This window comes from Protopterus annectens, chromosome 7.part0 (genome assembly GCF_019279795.1).
Source record: "Protopterus annectens isolate FY-2018-M chromosome 7.part0, PAN1.0, whole genome shotgun sequence".
Lineage (NCBI taxonomy): Eukaryota > Metazoa > Chordata > Ceratodontiformes > Protopteridae > Protopterus > Protopterus annectens.
Window position 1 is genome coordinate 1,288,727,604 of NC_056739.1, and position 17,931 is coordinate 1,288,745,534.

The 17,931-nt window shown below is 41.8% G+C and overlaps 1 protein-coding gene across 1 annotated transcript in view; it reads left to right on the top strand.

The window, feature by feature from the left end:
- Positions 1-17,931, top strand: part of TMF1 (TATA element modulatory factor 1) — a 1,367,094-nt gene that overhangs the window by 449,783 nt on the left and 899,380 nt on the right. The window lies entirely within an intron of this gene.

Sequence of the window (17,931 nt, forward strand, 5' to 3'; positions counted from 1 at the left end):
ATTTCATTGTCACTAGGAACATTGCTGCAGTTGAGAACTCCTTGTTCAGTGATCTGCTGAAGGGTTTCATGCCCAACCATTGAACAAAGATGGTGCTTCTGCCTAGGAATAAGAGCTTTGGAGGCTAGGCTTGAGTCTTAACTTCCCAGAGCTTAATTTGTTTTAGTAAAATATCTTTTTGTGGCCATGGACTCCACTTTTCAAGGCGGTCATATAGGTTGCTGTTCGTTTGGAGTAAGATGAGAATTTTGACACCTGTCTTTTCCTAGTTCTGAAGGGGTGTGGATGGTTTCTTTCCATTTCTGGACCATCCTTTAAAGTGAGGGCTTGATCTCGTAGCAGTCCTTAATTTCAACTGAAGCATGCAATGAGGGATCTAGAGAAGATAGATGTTTAGGTCATACAGTGAAGTGCATTCCAGGGCAGTAGGAGGCCCAAACCTGGGTTGACTGGCTTTCAAAGGCATTTGACTCAGTCCTAAGGAATGGTTCCCCAAGTCACGTGACCATGGTGTTGGGTACTTGTGATCATGGTGTCCCTCTCCTGAGTGAGTCTCCCCTATGCTCATCTGAGCCATTTACCCTGGGAAAAGGGGGCTGTTGGGACTGTCTGTGCCATGATTCATGACTTAAGGCCTAGAAATTTAGCAGATATTTACTGTCTGGTGGGAGCATGCTGAATGATACTGTTAAGGATTATGGCCTGATGCCAAGACCAAACCCAGTGCAGGCTTCTCTCCCCCACATGCAGCATCAGTATACCCCTGGTTTTATTGTGGAGTATTTGGTTCGCACACTTCTGCTGTTTGGTCAGTAGTTTCTGTCTGTTTTTTGGTGCTTACTGTTTGTCATGGCAGATGTGGAAGATACCATCAACTCCAACAAACCTCCTGTTAAAAGTACTGATTTCAATACTTTACAACATTCTGTAGTGGATTTAACTAACATTGTTTTGTCTCTTTCTCACAAAGTGGATTCCCTGACTGCCAAGCCCCCAAACGAGGTAAAATGCTCTGCAACTACGTTGGAAGGAGGAGAAATGGAGTCTTCCAACTCACAGAGCTCCTCGAACCATCTTTCTAGCTTAAAAACTTGTATTGCTGGAGCATCTGGTCTTAGCAACATTAATTTGTCTTCTACTTTTATGCTTAATTCAGCTACGAGTCCCACAAGCTCTATTCCTTGTGGGCAACAAACTTCTGACATTTTTTCTGGTACACAAGGCTTGAATACAGTACCACAGTTAAACGACTGGATTTCTGCCACTATTTCCGTACAAAATGGACAAGTAAACCAAAATGAGACTGGTAATAAAAGCTTACATTTACTTTTAGAAGAGTTTGAATATTATTTATCTAAGATAAAATGTTTACAAATGGACAATGCTTATTTTATAGAATGCCTAAAAGAAAAAATTGTACCTAAAGGGTTACAGTGTGGAGGTATCCTAGTGGCTTAAAATCTGATTCTGATTTTTTTCTTGAATTAACTGCGTTATTTGATAAACATGGCTTTGACTATATGAAATTGATTGCTTCTAACAATGAAAAAATTATTAATGAATTAATGGACAGAGCTACTGAATTGGATACAGCAATTTCTACACACAGACAGTATGCAGATTTTAGATGTGAGAATTTTAGAATTTTTAAAAGTATAGATGATTTGAGTAACAATATAAAATACCGTAAGATGAAAAAGTTAAATAGGGACAAAATGGAGTATAGTAAGGGCATTGCATACCCTAAACCCCCACCATCCCAGGAATGGGGTAACAAATATAATGTATCTGAAAATGGGATGGTAAATACTAAGGATGCTCCCCACACCCATTTTTCACATGCCCAAGATGATGATGAATATTTTTTAGACGAGGAAGAATACTCCCCTTTAAGACGTTTGGAACGTCTGAAAAACAAGACCCCCCCAAGTGAACAACTTGAGGGGGGTGAATTATGTAGCCCATCCCCACAACAACAATCAATGGAACAGGGGGGGGGGGTTGAACAACCACAAGGGTGGAGGGAACTTCCGCAACAGGAACTAGTCGAACAGGAAATAAGTTTTATACTGAACAATACAGTCATTGATGATGTACAAGTAGTTGATAGTGGAGACCATTTTTTACCCACTTGCTGTATTTTAACTAACAGCATGGGTGATTTTAAGGTTTATAATTTTCAAACCTTGAATTTAATAGAGAACAGTGTGATGTTTTTTCTAAAGGGTTTACTTATGTCCCATGGTAGCGTAGTAACATATTGCAAACCTTAATGGACCTGAAACTGTATACCCGTAAAATAAATTTTAAGGTTTAATTTCAGAATTCCTTCCCTATCCAACCCACCAGCTCATTGTCTATATCTAGCACATATAACCCCCCCCCCCCCTTGCACCCTATGATCACCCTATTTGAGAAAATATGTGAATTAGATATTAGGAGTGTACTTTCCACCTATTGTAACGGGGAGAGTTACAATATCCAAGAAGGTATTCTTATAAAAGAAATTAATGGATTGCTTGACACAGTCAGAATTATGAAACCCAATAAGAGTGGGAGGGGGGGTTGCTATTATGAACCTAGATGACTATAATAGAAAAATGTTGTTCATATTGGAAGGAAAAGCATACAGAAGATCATCCATCAGTGAGGTAAATGGTGGCTATTCAAAAATTAAAAATGAATTACAGGACCTATGTGTTGATGGTTTTATTGATATGGACGTTTTGAATTATTTGACTGTTATGTATCCTAAACTAGCAGTAATATTTGGTCTCCCGAAACTACATACGAACATATCACAACCACCCATGCAACCCATAGTTGACTCTAAGGGGTCAGTTATGCAACCCCTGGCAAAATACTTAGATTTAAAGTTAAAGAAATTTGTGCAGGAAGAATCACATATATGTAAAGACTCATGGAGCTTCTTAAAAGATATTAATCACATACCCTTTGAAGGCTCCTATATGTTAGTAACGGTTGATATAAAGGATCTTTATTCAGTAATTCCCCACCAGGAGGGGTTAGAATGGTTTAATGAATTTTTATATGAAAAGAAAATAAACCATTTTGATGTAATAATGTATACCCAGTTGATGGAGACGGTCCTTAAGAGCACTTTTATTTTATTTAATAAGGAGATTTTTTCTACAACAGGAAGGGGTAGCTATGGGTTCTGCATATGGTGGTCTTTATGCTAACATAGTGGTTTTATAGTGGGAGAAGAAATATTTGTTTCCTTTTGACTTTTACAAGCATGTTAAATATTATACACGATTCCTGGACGACCTTTTTATTTTATGGGATGGTCCCTATGCCCTTATTAGTGATTTTATTAGATATTTAGATTCTTCCACTTCATTTTTAAGATTTACATAGTTCATTTAACTTACATGAGATAGCCTTCCTTGATATTAAATTAATTAAGAATTACCAGAATAGTAGGTTTATATCTAAAATATATCGAAAGGACACATTCAAATTCATTACTTTATTATAGTAGCATCCACCCTCAGAAACAGAAAAAAAGCTATTATTAAGGGACAGTTTGTACGGGCTGCCTATATGGTATCACGTTCAGAAGATTTTTTAGATGAATGTGATACCTTAAAAGATATGTTTTTAAAGAGGGGCTACCTGTTGAGGCTTGTTAACGATGTCCTTTTAGAGGTAGTAAATATGAGAGAGAGACATTTTTATATACCTCTTTTATCTTGAGGTTTCATTGGATGTAACACTCACAGGGAATGTTGTGCCCCTAAACTCTGTTTTTACAGAAAAAGATTATAATACTTCATTCATTTCTACATGCACGATTGATAGTCCTGATATTAAGCATATTTGGAGTAAAAATTGGTCAATTCTAACACATGACCAAAGTATCAGAACACATATTGATGAACAACCGACTGTTATTTTTATAAAAGGTAGAAATTAAAAAATTTTTTTCGAGAAAGGACATGCTGTGAATCATTTTTTGAATGGACATATGTTGAAGTATGGTATGTGTCGATACTGTCCCTTTATAAAGGAAGGAACAGTATTTATGATCAACAGCACTAAGATTCATATAAAAAAATAAGTATAACTGTAACTCTGAATGTATTATTTATTGTGCCGTCTGTAACCTATGTGATTGTTTTTACATTGGAAAAACTGATAAAAAATTTAAAAATAGAATATATGAACATTTGTATGAAATAAGAACAGGCAAAGAGACAAATGCTTTGTATAAACATACCTCAGAGAACAATGACCACACTTTTAATTTTTTTGTCAGTGATGGTGTCAGAATGGACATCATGGGAGGTGCATGGTCTGCCTCACTAGAAAAGAGGGAATTATACTAGCAATTGTTATTAAATGCGAACAACTGGCCAGGTTTAAATGAATCCCTCTCCATTGATTCCCTTTTAAAATTGAGAGCTTTAAACAGATGTTTATTTATTTATATATTTTTATATTTATTTATATATTTATTCATTGCTCTTTTTAAAAAATTGTGAAGTGGATGATCTTTTTTATATATTTTCTATATATTTTTTATATCTTTTATTTAACATTTTGTCATTGACATCACAGTTTGTATTGCCCTTTTAAATTTTTGTTACTTAGGGGGAGTGGCTACTATCATGTGCTGCACAAAGGGAGTCTTTAAAATGTGTTCTGTGTTTGATTTTAATTTGTCTGATGAAGTTCTTTTGCTGAGGACGAAAGCACTTACCAGCTTTCTATTGTCTTACAGTAAACTTTTTTGCTTTACTTTGTGGACTACCAGCATTTTCTACAGCATCAATATACCAGTGGTTTTATTGTAGAGTTTTTGGATGTTCATCGTGCATACAGCTGCAGTCATAACAGATGGGTTCTCCTGCCATCAGGCGGGTCCTCGGTCGGCCGAATTCCAAAGTCTAGGTCCGGCGTTGGTTGTCGTCGCTTCTTCCCTGACGTCAGTGCGACAGGGGTATAAAGGAACCAGCCGATGCCATTTTCTTCAGTCTTTCTTGCCGCGCGGTGCCCGAAGCAGAAGCAGTTCGCAAGTGCCGGTCGGCCAGCTCCTGAAATTACGAAAATTTTGCAACCGAAGTCTTCTTGAAAGCTAAGTACCCGTTGAAACTTTTCTTGCCTCAGACCGATGTCAGACAAAGTTAATAATTGTATTTCATGTGGGAAGCAAATACCGCATAAGGATTTTCATTCCCTCTGCATTCCTTGCATAGGCCCAGACCACGACGTCTTGGTCTGTCGTTTTTGTGCTACATTCAACAAACGCACCATTAAGCGTCGGGCGGAGTTCGCCCAACACTATTTTGGCAGAAAATGTAACTATATTATGTCGTCGGATACTCCGACTCCAGTTTTGTCTAAAAAACGCAAAGATAAGGACCGACACACAAGGTCCGCGGCCTCTACCGACACCACGCCAAGGCCGACTACAGGTGGTCTGGTTCTCAGCGAGGCACCTTCGCAGCCCCTGCCTACTGACGACACTTCATTGGCGGTGTCTTCTGTGCCCGAGGTCGCAGGCTCCTCGGCCCACACCCCGACTGCAGATACCGAAGCCACTCTTGGTGGTGAAACTCGAAATGTAGACAGGTCTGCCTTCTCTCAGGGTGTCTTCAGACCTTCCTCTTCTTTTTCCATCAAGGCTTTCACTAAGTCTAAAGCAGCCATGCATTCTAAGAGACCAGCTACACAGGGCCCTTCTCCAGGCCCCATGCCTAAAAAACAGATGCTTAAAATGGCTGAGGATTTAATTGCTCTTATCAGGGGTTCTCACCCTCCCACCCCCCGGACAAAAGGCCCAGAGTGGAGGAAGAATCCCCCTCCTCTGACCAGGCCTCCATTATTTCAGAGCACTCGGATGAACAGGAACATTCTTACTCCCCTTTTGAAGATTCTGATGCAGAGGAGTCCATTCCCTCTGTCTCCCCTCCAGAGGATTACTCATCTGGGGAAACCTTGCATACCTTAAGGGAGCACTTCCACTGGGAAGGCCAAGAGTATTCAGATTCCAAGAAAAGGCTTAGGGATTTTCTCTTGCTACCTCAGCACAGGCCTCTGGCTATACCTCCTGTCTTAGACATACTAGATGATGTGTATTCGGAGGCCTGCCTTAACCTGGATTCTTTACCTCCAGCCCCAGTCAAACCTGACAGGTACTACCGGGTTCCTGACTCTCACCAATTTCTATACAAAAGCCATGCGGCTGACCCAGAAACTATCTCACAGGGCCCCAAGGGAATTAAGGCCTCCACTGCTAAAAATCCTTTACCTTCCGAGAGAGATTCCAGATCTTTAGAAAGGTGGGGAAAAAAGGTATACACCTCGGCCACCTTAACCATGAGGGCATTAAACTGGCAGTTCCATATGTTAAAGTACCAACAGTTTCTGTTATCACAGTTGAGAAGCAAAATGTCACAACCTGAACAACCAGACTTGAAGGAGTTGCAGGATTTGATGCATAGTGCAGAACAAGTGGGTAAACATACCTTGCAATGTGGTTTTGATGCTCTAGAGGCCTCATGTAGAGCTGCTGTTACAGGATCAGTCATCGTAGACATGCCTGGCTCAAGGAGCAAACCTTACCAGATCATGTCAAAGCTAAATTACTAGATGCCCCTCTACAAAAGGATGTATTATTTGGTGTTAAAGCTGAGGAGGTATTAAAGAAAATGGAGGAAAAGGCTAAATCAATGCAAACAGTGAAAAATTTTCTACAGGTACAACCTCCACGTTTCAGTAGAAATTGGCCCTCCAAAAATTGGTCCTTTCCAGCCACGGACAGACCCCAAAGAGGTAGATACAGAAGCCCGAGGGGCAGAGGGCAATCTCAAGGATCGTTTAGAGGCAGACAATGGCAAGTTCCTACACAAAGAGGTGGTGAGGATAGTTTGCAGCCATTCAGAAAGCAACTCCAATGACTTTCCCCTTTGCATGCCATGCAAGGCTGAAATGGCAGCACCCTTAGGTGGAAAACTGGCATTATTTTCGAAAAATTGGCATATTGTCACAAAAGACAAATGGATCCTGGACATTATAAACAGAGGCTACAGATTCCATTTTCACACCCTTCCAAAAATGAGAGGCCTGCCAAACCTGCCACACAATCAAAGGGCAGAGGCACAAAGACAAATTTCAGATCTCATGGACATGAAAGCTATTCAAGAGGTACCTACTCAAGAACAAGGTCAAGGTTTTTATTCCAGACTATTCCTGGTACCAAGGAAGGGAAAAGATTGGAGACCTGTTTTGGACCTATCCATCCTAAACACATTTTTACTCGTACCAAAATTCAAGATGCTCACATTACAGCAGCTTCTTCCCATGCTGTGCAAGGAGTCTTGGCTGGTAACATTGGACTTCAAGGAGACATAACTGCATGTCCCAGTCAGACAAAATTGCAGAAGATACCTCAGATTTCTTTCAGGTTCAACCCATTATCAATTCTCTGCATTGCCCTTTGGCTTATCTACTGCACCCAGAGTATTCACGAAATGCCTGGCATCAGTAATTGCCTACTGCAGACTTCAAGGGATACAAATATACCCATATTTGGACGACTGCCTGATCCAAGCGGACAGCAAGCACATACTTCTGAAACATCTGGCTTTTGTAATAATGTTGTTGAATTCTTTGGGATACACAGTCAACAAAAAGAAGTCAAGGCTAATACCCTCTCAGAAAATAATTTTCCTGGGTGCCAACTTGGACACAAACACCCAGATGGCCTACCGCACGCCAGAGAAACAGGGGCAACTAACTCAATACTTCAGAAAACTAGCAAATGTCACCAGGCTGACTGTAAGGAAAATCCTGCAGGCTCGGATTCATGGCATCTTGCATCCTACTAATCCCATGTGCAAAGCTGCATATGAGGAAACTTCAATGGTACTTGAAAAACCTATGGTCTCAACACAGCCACAGTTTGGAAACAATATTACCACTAATTCCATGTCTTCAAAAGGAATTTCTGTGGTAGGCTCAAGCATGCCAAACAAACACAGGTCTCCCATTCTGCAAGCCTCAAGCAAATCATGTCATCACAACAGACACCTCGGACTACGCCTGGGGGGCGCACATGACAGATCGGTGCATTCAGGGCAAATGGTCCCAAAAAGAAAAGCACCTTCACATCAATCAAAAGGAAATGCTAGCAGTAATAAATGCTATTATAGCTTTCAAAGACCTTCTGCATCCAGGTCAACTATTGATAAGGACAGACAACACCACAGTAATGTGGTACATAAACAAACAGGGAGGAACCCATTCATACCCCCTATGCAGGCTGGCCATGTCACTTTGGAACATGGCTCTGGAATTACAAATCGAACTTCAAGCACAGTACTTGCCAGGCAAGGAAAACACGCTGGCAGACAACCTAAGCAGAAATATGACAGATCCACACGAATGGAAGTTGCATCCTCAAGTTTTTACAGAGATAATACAAGCATGGGGAAGGCCAGACATAGATCTCTTTGCCTCCCACAAAAATCACCAATTGACAAAATTCTGCTCAAGGACTTTTCATCCACAGGCCTGGAGAGTGGGCGCTCTCTCTTTCAGTTGGACAACAATGACAGTTTATGCCTTTCCGCCTCTTCCTCTGCTGCCCAAAGTTCTATTACAAACCAGAGCACACAGACCAAAGATGATTCTCATTGCTCCAGACTGGCCAAGACAGCACTGGTATCAACTCCTGAGGAGCCTGGCGCATTCTCCACCATGGACCCTGCCTCTAATGCCTCTTCTTCTGACTCAGCACAGCTTCAAAACTCTTCACAGTCAGCTGAAAACACTCAAGCTGGCCGCATGGAAGATTCCTTAACATCACAACAGACCCTACTCTCCAAGGAGGTGCAGGATGTCATTTTGGAGGCCAGAAGGCCGTCTTCTAGAAAAGCTTACTCCGCAAAATGGAAACGGTTTTGTGCCTGGAATGAGAAAAAGGGCCAGAATCCTGGAAAACTGAATTTACCTCAAATATTACAGTATCTAGCTGAGCTGCTAAGCAGTGGACTTTCATTTTCTTCCATCAAAATCCATGCCTCAGCCATTTCTGCAGACTACAACACTGATCCACCTTTATTCTCTCACCCCCTCTTAAGACAGTTCCTCAGAGGGGCGAAGAACATAAAACCCCCAAGGAAACAACCAATACCTGCTTGGGACCTCAGTTTCATTCTAGAAAACTGACCTTGCCTCCCTTTGAGCCAGCTGCCTCAACAGATTTGCAATATTTGTCCTGGAAAACAGCTTTCCTTTTGGCTATCACCTCAGCTCGCAGGGTATCGGAACTGCAAGCCCTCATGGCTGTGCAGCCTTTTATCATCTTCCATCAGGACAGAGTTTCCTTACGAACCAACCCGTCCTTTATGCCAAAGGTGGTATCCAGGGTAGCTTTGAATCAAGCTATCCACTTACCGACCTTTTACCCTAATCCTCAAAACAAAGGGGAGAGACTACTGCATTCCTTGGACATCCACAGACAGCTGCGTTATTATTTGGACAGAACAAAGCCTTTCAGAAAAACAGAACAGCTCTTTGTGTCCTATGCTATAGGAGCTCAAGGGAAGCCAATTTCCAAACAGACAATCTCAAAATGAATAGCCCACTGCATACGCTTTTGTTACTCTTTTCATGGTAAAACTGTACCTGCAGGCATCAGATCTCACTCCACAAGGGCCACAGCTACCTCTGCAGCTTTCCTCAGAGGAGTTCCTACCAAAGATATTTTGGAAGCAGCCACTTGGAGTTCTGTGCATACCTTCTCCAAGCACTACCACCTACCATTATACTCCAAAACTAGAGCAGGCTTTGCCACTGCAGTCTTGCAGGGCATCCTGGCTCCTCCTAGTTCCACCTAGTGCCTACCACCCTTTTCTTAGCTTTGGGATTCTACCCATCTGTTATGACTGCAGCTATGCATGATGAACATAGTACAGGTTTGTACCTACCATAAATGTAGATGTTCAAGTGCTAATACAGCTGCAGTCCAGGTTTCCCTCCCTCCTTCCCCTCTTGGGACAGGCCTATTGGCTAACACCTCCTTGTACAACCTGATTGGGGTATTCATTTATGGTGTATTTGCTTGCAACTACTGTATTTTGATTATATTGCATTGCTTTATTATATAAATTTATGTATTGCCTTCCTTCTGGGGGCACCTGACATCTGGGGCAAGAAAAACTGAAGAAAATGGTGTCGGCTGGTTCCTTTATACCCCTGTCGCACTGACGTCAGGGAAGAAGCGACGACAGCCGACGCCGGACCTAGACTTTGGAATTCGGCCGACCGAGGACCCGCCTGACGGCAGGAGAACCCATCTGTTATGACTGCAGCTGTATTAGCACTCGAACATCTACATTTATGGTAGGTACAAAACTGTACTTTCGCACACTTCTGCAGTTTGGTCAGTTGAGTCTTAACTTCCCAGAGCTTAATTTGTTTTAGTAAAATATCTTTTTGTGGCCATGGACTCCACTTTTGAAGGTGGTCATAGAGGGTGCTCTTTATTTGGAGTAAGATGAGAATTTTGACACCTGTCTTTTCCTAGTTCTGAAGGGGTGTGGATGGTTTCTTTCCAGTTCTGGACCATCCTTTAAAGTGAGGGCTTGATCTCATAGCAGTCCTTCATTTCAATTGAAGCATGCAATGAGGGTTCTAGAGAAGATACATGTTTAGGTCATACAGTGAAGTGCATTCCAGGGCAGTAGGAGGCCCAAACCTGGGTTGACTGGCTTTCAAAGGCATTTGACTCAGTCCTGAGGAATGGTTCCTCAAGTCACATGACCATGGTGTTGGGTACTTGTGATCATGGTGTCCTTCTCCTGAGTCTCCCCTATGCTCATCTGAGCCATTTACCCTGGGAAGAGGTGGCCGTTGGGACTGTCTGTGCCATGATTCATGACTTGAGGCCTAGAAATTAAGCAGATGTTTACTGTCTGGTGGGAGCATGCTGAATGATACTGTTAAGGATTATGGCCTGATGCCAAGCCCAAGCCCGGTGCAGTGAGTGGCTGTGTGCATGTGATCCTGTTCCACATTGCTTAATGTCCAACATATTATCTGTAAGAGCTGGCAGACATCAATGAGCCCGGGCTTATGAAAAGACTTGTGAAGACTTCTACTACAGCTTTCATAGTAGTTTTTCATGCAACCAGATATAATTTTGACTGTGTTGATGCTGTAATTAGGATTGCAAGTGCTAGAGTGGTTAAGATTATTCTACTTCAAGGAATAACTTGAGAAAAACATTCTAAATGCTAGTTTAAAGGGAGATACATTTTTCTGCCCTGCTGACATCTAATAGATAACTTCTACAATAAGAAGCAAGCATTCATCACTGTGGAAGACCTTCCTGATCCTCCTGTAGCTCACTTCTTATTCGAGAACCATCTAACTCCAAAAATGTAAGAAGCTGCCTTGCTTTCCAGAGAAGGCTATGGAAATTTACTCAGTTTTGCCCCCTCTTATGTCTAAGGCTTCCAACAAGATGGCTCCACCAGTGCGACAACAGTAGTCCTGACTAATGGTCTCTGTCTACTTTTGGGGAAGTAGTTCTCTGAGGTTGTCCAGGCTTGCGGAGCCATCTCAAAGGATTAGTGAAATCTAGACATGGTTACTGTAGGTTGTATCTTTGAACTCATACGTTCTCCCCAGGAAAGAGGTTTCTGAAGGACCTGGCCAAGACTGCACTTTTGAAAGAGGTGTTAGAGGTTGCCCTTCATTTCGAGTAGGATGAGAATTTTGACACCTGCCTTTTCCTAGTTATGAAGGGGTATTTATGGTTTCTTTCCCTTTTTGGACCTCAGCAACATCCAGCAGTACATCTACTTTATTTGGTTCTTAATGGTGATCCTTCTAGGTCTTATGCCCCTGCTGTTGCTGCTGCTGCTGCTGTAGGACACCTCAGTTGTGTCTTTCGGCACAAGTGCCTTTTAGCACATCTGTGTTCCAGATGGGATGTTTCCCCGATGTGCTGGTGGTAAATATCACTTTTAGTAATGAGTGCTTCTGCTTGGGTGTTCTTCAGTATCCAGAGTATTTGCAGAAGTGTTAGCTGTTGTAGCCAAAGTCTTGCAGAAGGGTCTCCATGTGCTCCTGTAGTTAGATGACTTTTTTCTTATACCACATGCAGGGAATCCCTGTAAGTGCTACAGTAGTGGGTTCATTCCTGAGGGTGATCATCATTTATGTAATATATCTAACTGTATTCTAATATTACTTTTTCTAGTATAGAACTGGACATTGTCATTTGTCAGTCTTTCTTTCCATTGGGTAAGGCCCAAGAAGTCATGGCTTTGGCATCCTGGGAAAAAAATACAGCAAAGAGTCCAAGTTCAAACCCTTTGGACTCTTCTGAATCTCTTGACCCTGGTGGTAGCCATAATTTACATGGTGCTGTTTGCATGCCTAAGTATGTAGGTACTGTAGTGCAGTGTGAAGCATCTATTCTCCTCAGTGTAGCAGGGCAAAGGGAAAGTAAGAGGATGTTCTTCGTGTTTCACTGTTGCCGTCATTACATTTGGGTAATCTGCTGGCAGGTTGCCCTCATTCGACCTGATTAACAAAGTCTTGGGTCCTGCGTCAGTTGCTGTCCCTTCTTCCATGACGTCAGGTTGTCAGGGGTATAAAATATGCAGCCAACACCATTACATTAGTCTTTCTTGCCGCGAGGTGCCCGAAGCAGAAGCAGTTCGCAAGTGCCGGTCAGCCGACTCCTGAAATTTTCGTTTTCGAGTTTCAGAACCGAAGTCTTCAACTAAAAAGCTAAGTACCCCATTGGGGAAACTTTTTCTTGCTCCTTACCAATGTCAGTAAAAGAACTGCAGTGGTGGTGCTGCGGTAGCTTTGTTGCTCACAGTAAGACGTTATCCTGCTCGATTCTCAGCTAGAGCAGCTTCTGTGTGGAGACATGTGTGAATGGGTGTACCTTCGTTGAAGGTTGTGCGTCAGGGCCGGCAACTCGGCACGTAAAAATCTACTGCCAATCATTAGCGGACCAGAGTTCCGCTGTGGCGACCCCTAACTGGGAAAAGCCGAAAGACACAACAACAACAACCGATGTCAGTAAAAGTTAATAATTGCATTACTTGTGGGAAGCAAATACCTCATAAGGATTTTAATTTATACTGTATTCCTTGCCTAAGCCCTGACCACAATGTACCTTGCTGTCGGTTTTATGCTAAATTTAATCAGCGCACTATTAAACGTCGGTATAATTTTGCTTCTAAATATTTTGCCTTATGCTTTAATTATCCAGAAATGTCATCAGTTAGCAATCCAACTACCGGAATATCTAAAAAACGCAAAGAAAAAGACAGAGACAGACCATCGAGGTCCAAAATTGATGACAATGCTTCTCCTAAGCCAGTCGCCAGTTTGCTGTTACTCAGTGAGGCGCTTTCACAGCCCCTGATACCCGCAACTTTTGATTCGCAGGCCTCTACTGAGACCCATTCGGAGTCCGGTATGCCGCAAGATGCTTCAGTTATGGAACCCGCAGATGTCTCTATCTTAGATGGGTTCGGAGTCGCTGTGCAGGCACCGGCTTCTGAGGTTGTTTTCAGGCCTACAGATTTGTATATTAGACTGACGCCATCTTCAAAACTAAGGCCAAAATCTAAATCTATGTCTAAAAAAACAACGCCTAGGCCACATGTGCAGGCCCCTATGCCTAAAAAACAAATGATCAAAATGGCTGAAGATTTAATTACTCTGATCAGGGGTAGCCCCCCCCCCCCTTTTAAGAGGCCTAGGCAAGACATTGATTTTGAATCTTCTGAACAGGATTCTATTTCTTCTGACTCTTCTAATGAACAGGACTTGTCTGTACCTACTTATGAGGTCTCTGATGCAGATGATTCCATTCCTTCTGCTTCTCCCCCTGGGGATTTTTCTTTTGGGGAAGCTTTACATACCTTAAGGGAACATTTCCACTGGGAAAGTCAGGATTTCTCTGAATCTAAAAAGAGACTTAGGGATTTTCTCCTCCTTCCTCAGCATAGGCCTTTGGCTGTACCTCCTGTTCTAGACATTGTTGATGATGTTTTTTCAGAATCTAGTATGGCTCCTGATTCTCTGCCTCCAGCACCTTGTAAGCCAGACAGATACTACAGGGTTCCTGACTCCCACATATTCATTTTCAAAAATCCTATTGCAGATCCTGAAACCATTTCTCAGGGTCCCAAGGGCATTAAGGCCTCTACTGCTAAAAATCCTACCCCTTCTGATAGAGATTCCATGGAGCTGGATAGATGGGGTAAGAAGGTTTACACTTCTGAAACCTTGGCAGTCAGGGATTTAAACTGCCAATTTCATATGCTTAAATATCAGCAGCATATCATGCGACTCCTTAAACAGAAAATTATGTTAATTTCTGAAAAAATGGAAAATAAAAGATTTACAGGATTTATTGCCTTCAGCTTAACAAGTTGGAAAACATACTTTACAATGTGGTTTTGATTCTTTGGAGGCCTCTTACAGGGCTGCTGTAACTAGGTCTGTGCTAAGAAGGCATGCTTGGCTCAAAAAGCAAACTCTGCCTGATCATGTTAATGCAAAATTGTTGGATGCTCCTTTACAACAGGACCGTCTCTTTGGTAATAAGGCTGAAGACGTTTTAAAAAAGATGGAAGATAAAGCTAAATCTAGGAAAACTGTGAAAGATTTCTTACAAGTGCAACTGCCAAGATTTAGTAGGCACTGGCCTACTAAGAACTGGTCCTTTCCAGTTCCTTCAAGAGCCACTCAAGTCAAACCCAGATATTCCAAAGGCTCCAGGTTTCAGTCACAAGGAACTTTTAGAACAGAACAATGGGGTGCGGCCTCCTCCTCCAAATCTGGAAATAATAAGGCACCTCGCTATGGTAAGCAGTCTCAATGACTTCCTTCTACGCTTACCAAGCACTTATCTTATAGCCGCCCCTTTGGGGGGAAAACTGGCACTTCATGCAAGAAACTGGCAACTTATAACCCAGGACAAATGGGTTTTAAATATAGTATCCCAGGGATACAGATTTCATTTCCAAACCTTGCCAATCCCAAACGGATAGCCAGACCTGCCCCCAAATCAGTGGGCAGAGGCTCAGAAACAAGTACTGTCTCTCATGAACACGGGAGCTATTCAACCGGTACCAGCAGAGGAAAAGGGACAAGGTTTCTATTCCAGAATTTTCCTGGTACCCAGAAAAGACAAATCATGGCGTCCAATTCTGGACTTATGTACTCTAAACACATTTCTGGACATTCCAAAATTCAAGATGCTGATTCTTCAACAGTTACTTCCTATGCTAGGCAAAGATACCTGGTTGCTAACTCTAGACATAAAAGAGGCTTACCTGCATATCCCAGTCAGGGAATCTTGCAGAAGATACCTCCGTTTCAAAGCAGGCTATTTGCATTACCAGTTCTCTGCACTGCCCTTTGGCTTATCTACTGTGCCCAGGGTCTTCACAAAGTGACTGGCTCCCGTAATTGCATTTTGCAGGGAAAGAAATATTCAAATATATTCATACCTGGACGATTGTCTAATTCAGGCAGAAAACAGGGACATTCTTCAAAAACATCTGGCGTTTGTAAAAAGGGTTCTAACTTGTCTAGGGTACACCATAAACGAAAAGAAATCACATCTGTTACCCTCTGAAAAAATTACATTCCTGGGTGCATGCTTGAATACAACTGCCCAGATGGCTTACCTTGTGTCAGAAAAGCAAATTCATTTGGTAACTTACTTCAAACAGGTGGCCACAAAAACCCTGCTTATCTGCAAGACAAATTCTGCAAGCCTTGGGGTTCATGGCCTCCTGCATTGTTCTAATTCCATATGCAAGACTGCATATGAGGAAACTTCAGTGGTACTTAAAGAGTTTATGGAGTCACCATTGTCACAGCCTGGAAACAATGATTCCTATCATACCTTGCCTGCAACTAGAGTTCCTATGGTGGGCAGAGGCCTGCCACCAAAAGAAGGGAGTGCCATTCACTCCACTCCCTGCCACCCAAACACTTAACTACATACGCATCAGACTATGCTGGGGGGGCTCATCTGGCAGAAAAGTGCATTCAGGGCAAATGGAGCCCAAATCAAATGAACCTTCATATCAATCAAAAAGAGATGCTAACTGTACAGAGTGCATTGACAGCTTTCAGGGACTACCTTCATCCAGGACAATTAATGATAAAGTCAGACAACACCACAGTTATGTGGTATATAAACAAGCATGGGGGTACACACTCCTACCCCCTTTGCAGACTAGCCATGGCATTGTGGAACACGGCCTTGAACTATCAAATACAACTACAAGCTCAATTCCTGCCAGGAAAGCTGAATACTCTGGCAGACGAACAAAGCAGAAATCTCATGGACCCACACGAATGGAAACTGGAACCACGGATTTTCAACATGTTGACATGCAAATGGGGGAGTCCAGACATGGATCTTTTTGCCTCACCCCAGAACTATCAGTTCAACAAATTCTGCACAAGAACTCAAAACAAAAAAAAAACTAGAAAGTGGATGCTCTGTCATTCAGCTGGAAAAAACAATCAGTCTATGCTTTTCCCCCACTGCCTCTGCTCTCCAAAGTTCTACTAAAAGTCAAACAGGACAAACCAAAAATTATTTTGATTGCTCCAGACTGGCCTCGCCAACACTGGTACCCACTCCTGCTCAGTGTGTCACATCTTCCACCGTGGCACCTGCCTTCGACACCTTACTTACTGTCTCAGCAGAACAACCAAATTCGGCACACTCAGCTCCAAACTTTGAATCTTGCAGAGTGGCTAATCACCTAAATTCACACACAGCATCCCTCAGCAAACCTGTGATGGATGTTATTTTGGAGGCAAGAAGGTCTAGTACTAGAAAATCTTATGCTGACAAATGGAAAAGATTCTGTGCCTGTAATCAATCACAAGGGATAAGCACAGCAGTGCCCAATATTCCTCAGATTTTGTAAAGGAAACCAAACAAACCAGTCACTCCAGGAAAAATAGACCAATTTAATGCACAACACACAGGTTAAGCACTTTCGTCAAAGCAGATCCACAAGACTTCCTCAGAACAAAAGAAAATAGTCACCAAATAGTTTAAATATCCCTCTCACAAGTCACATAATGTGAAATGACATCCGATGAGAACACATACAAGTCAGTATTTAAACCATATAAATATATGTAAAAATAAAAATATTGAAATGTTAATTATAAAAAGATCTCAGCTTTAAAACACTTGAAATAGAAATATTTTCATTGAGTCCAGGAAAAACACATGCATTGAGTCTGATTTGCCATTGCAGCTCTTTAAGCTCTAAAATTTCATTCCAAGGACCCCCCCTGGGGTCTCTGTTAACATGATCAATGGCAACAAATCCAAAAACATGATCACTGTTCTCAAAAACATGTTTTGCAAGAGCATTATTCATGTTAACCTTTCTAATATCAAGGGAATGTTCATAAATTTGTTCCTTAAATCTACGCTTTTTCCCACATAAAAACAATTGCAATTTTTACACAAAGCTAAATAAACAAGGTCCCTAGTATTACAATTATTAAAAAAATTTACAGAAATCCTCCTTCCATTTACATAGACCTCGTTAAGTTCTATTAAAAAGCTACAGTAATTGCAAGAGCCACATTTGTGTGTACCTTTCTTTCTTGTGGAGACGCATTTGATATCTTGACCTACTGTTTCTAATATATCTTTGAAACATCTCCCCTTTCTGTAAACCATTTTTACTCCTCCTTTATAAACCCCTTGTTGTTCTTTATAAACAGAAAACACATGCAAGTATGTATTCAGAGTTTTAAAAAAAATTTCACATTCCGGGGTATATGTAGTAATAAAGGAAATGTGGGACAAATTACTAACTCCAGCTTTAGCCTCCTTGTCCTTTAAAAGGGTGTTAGACATAAAATTACCTAATA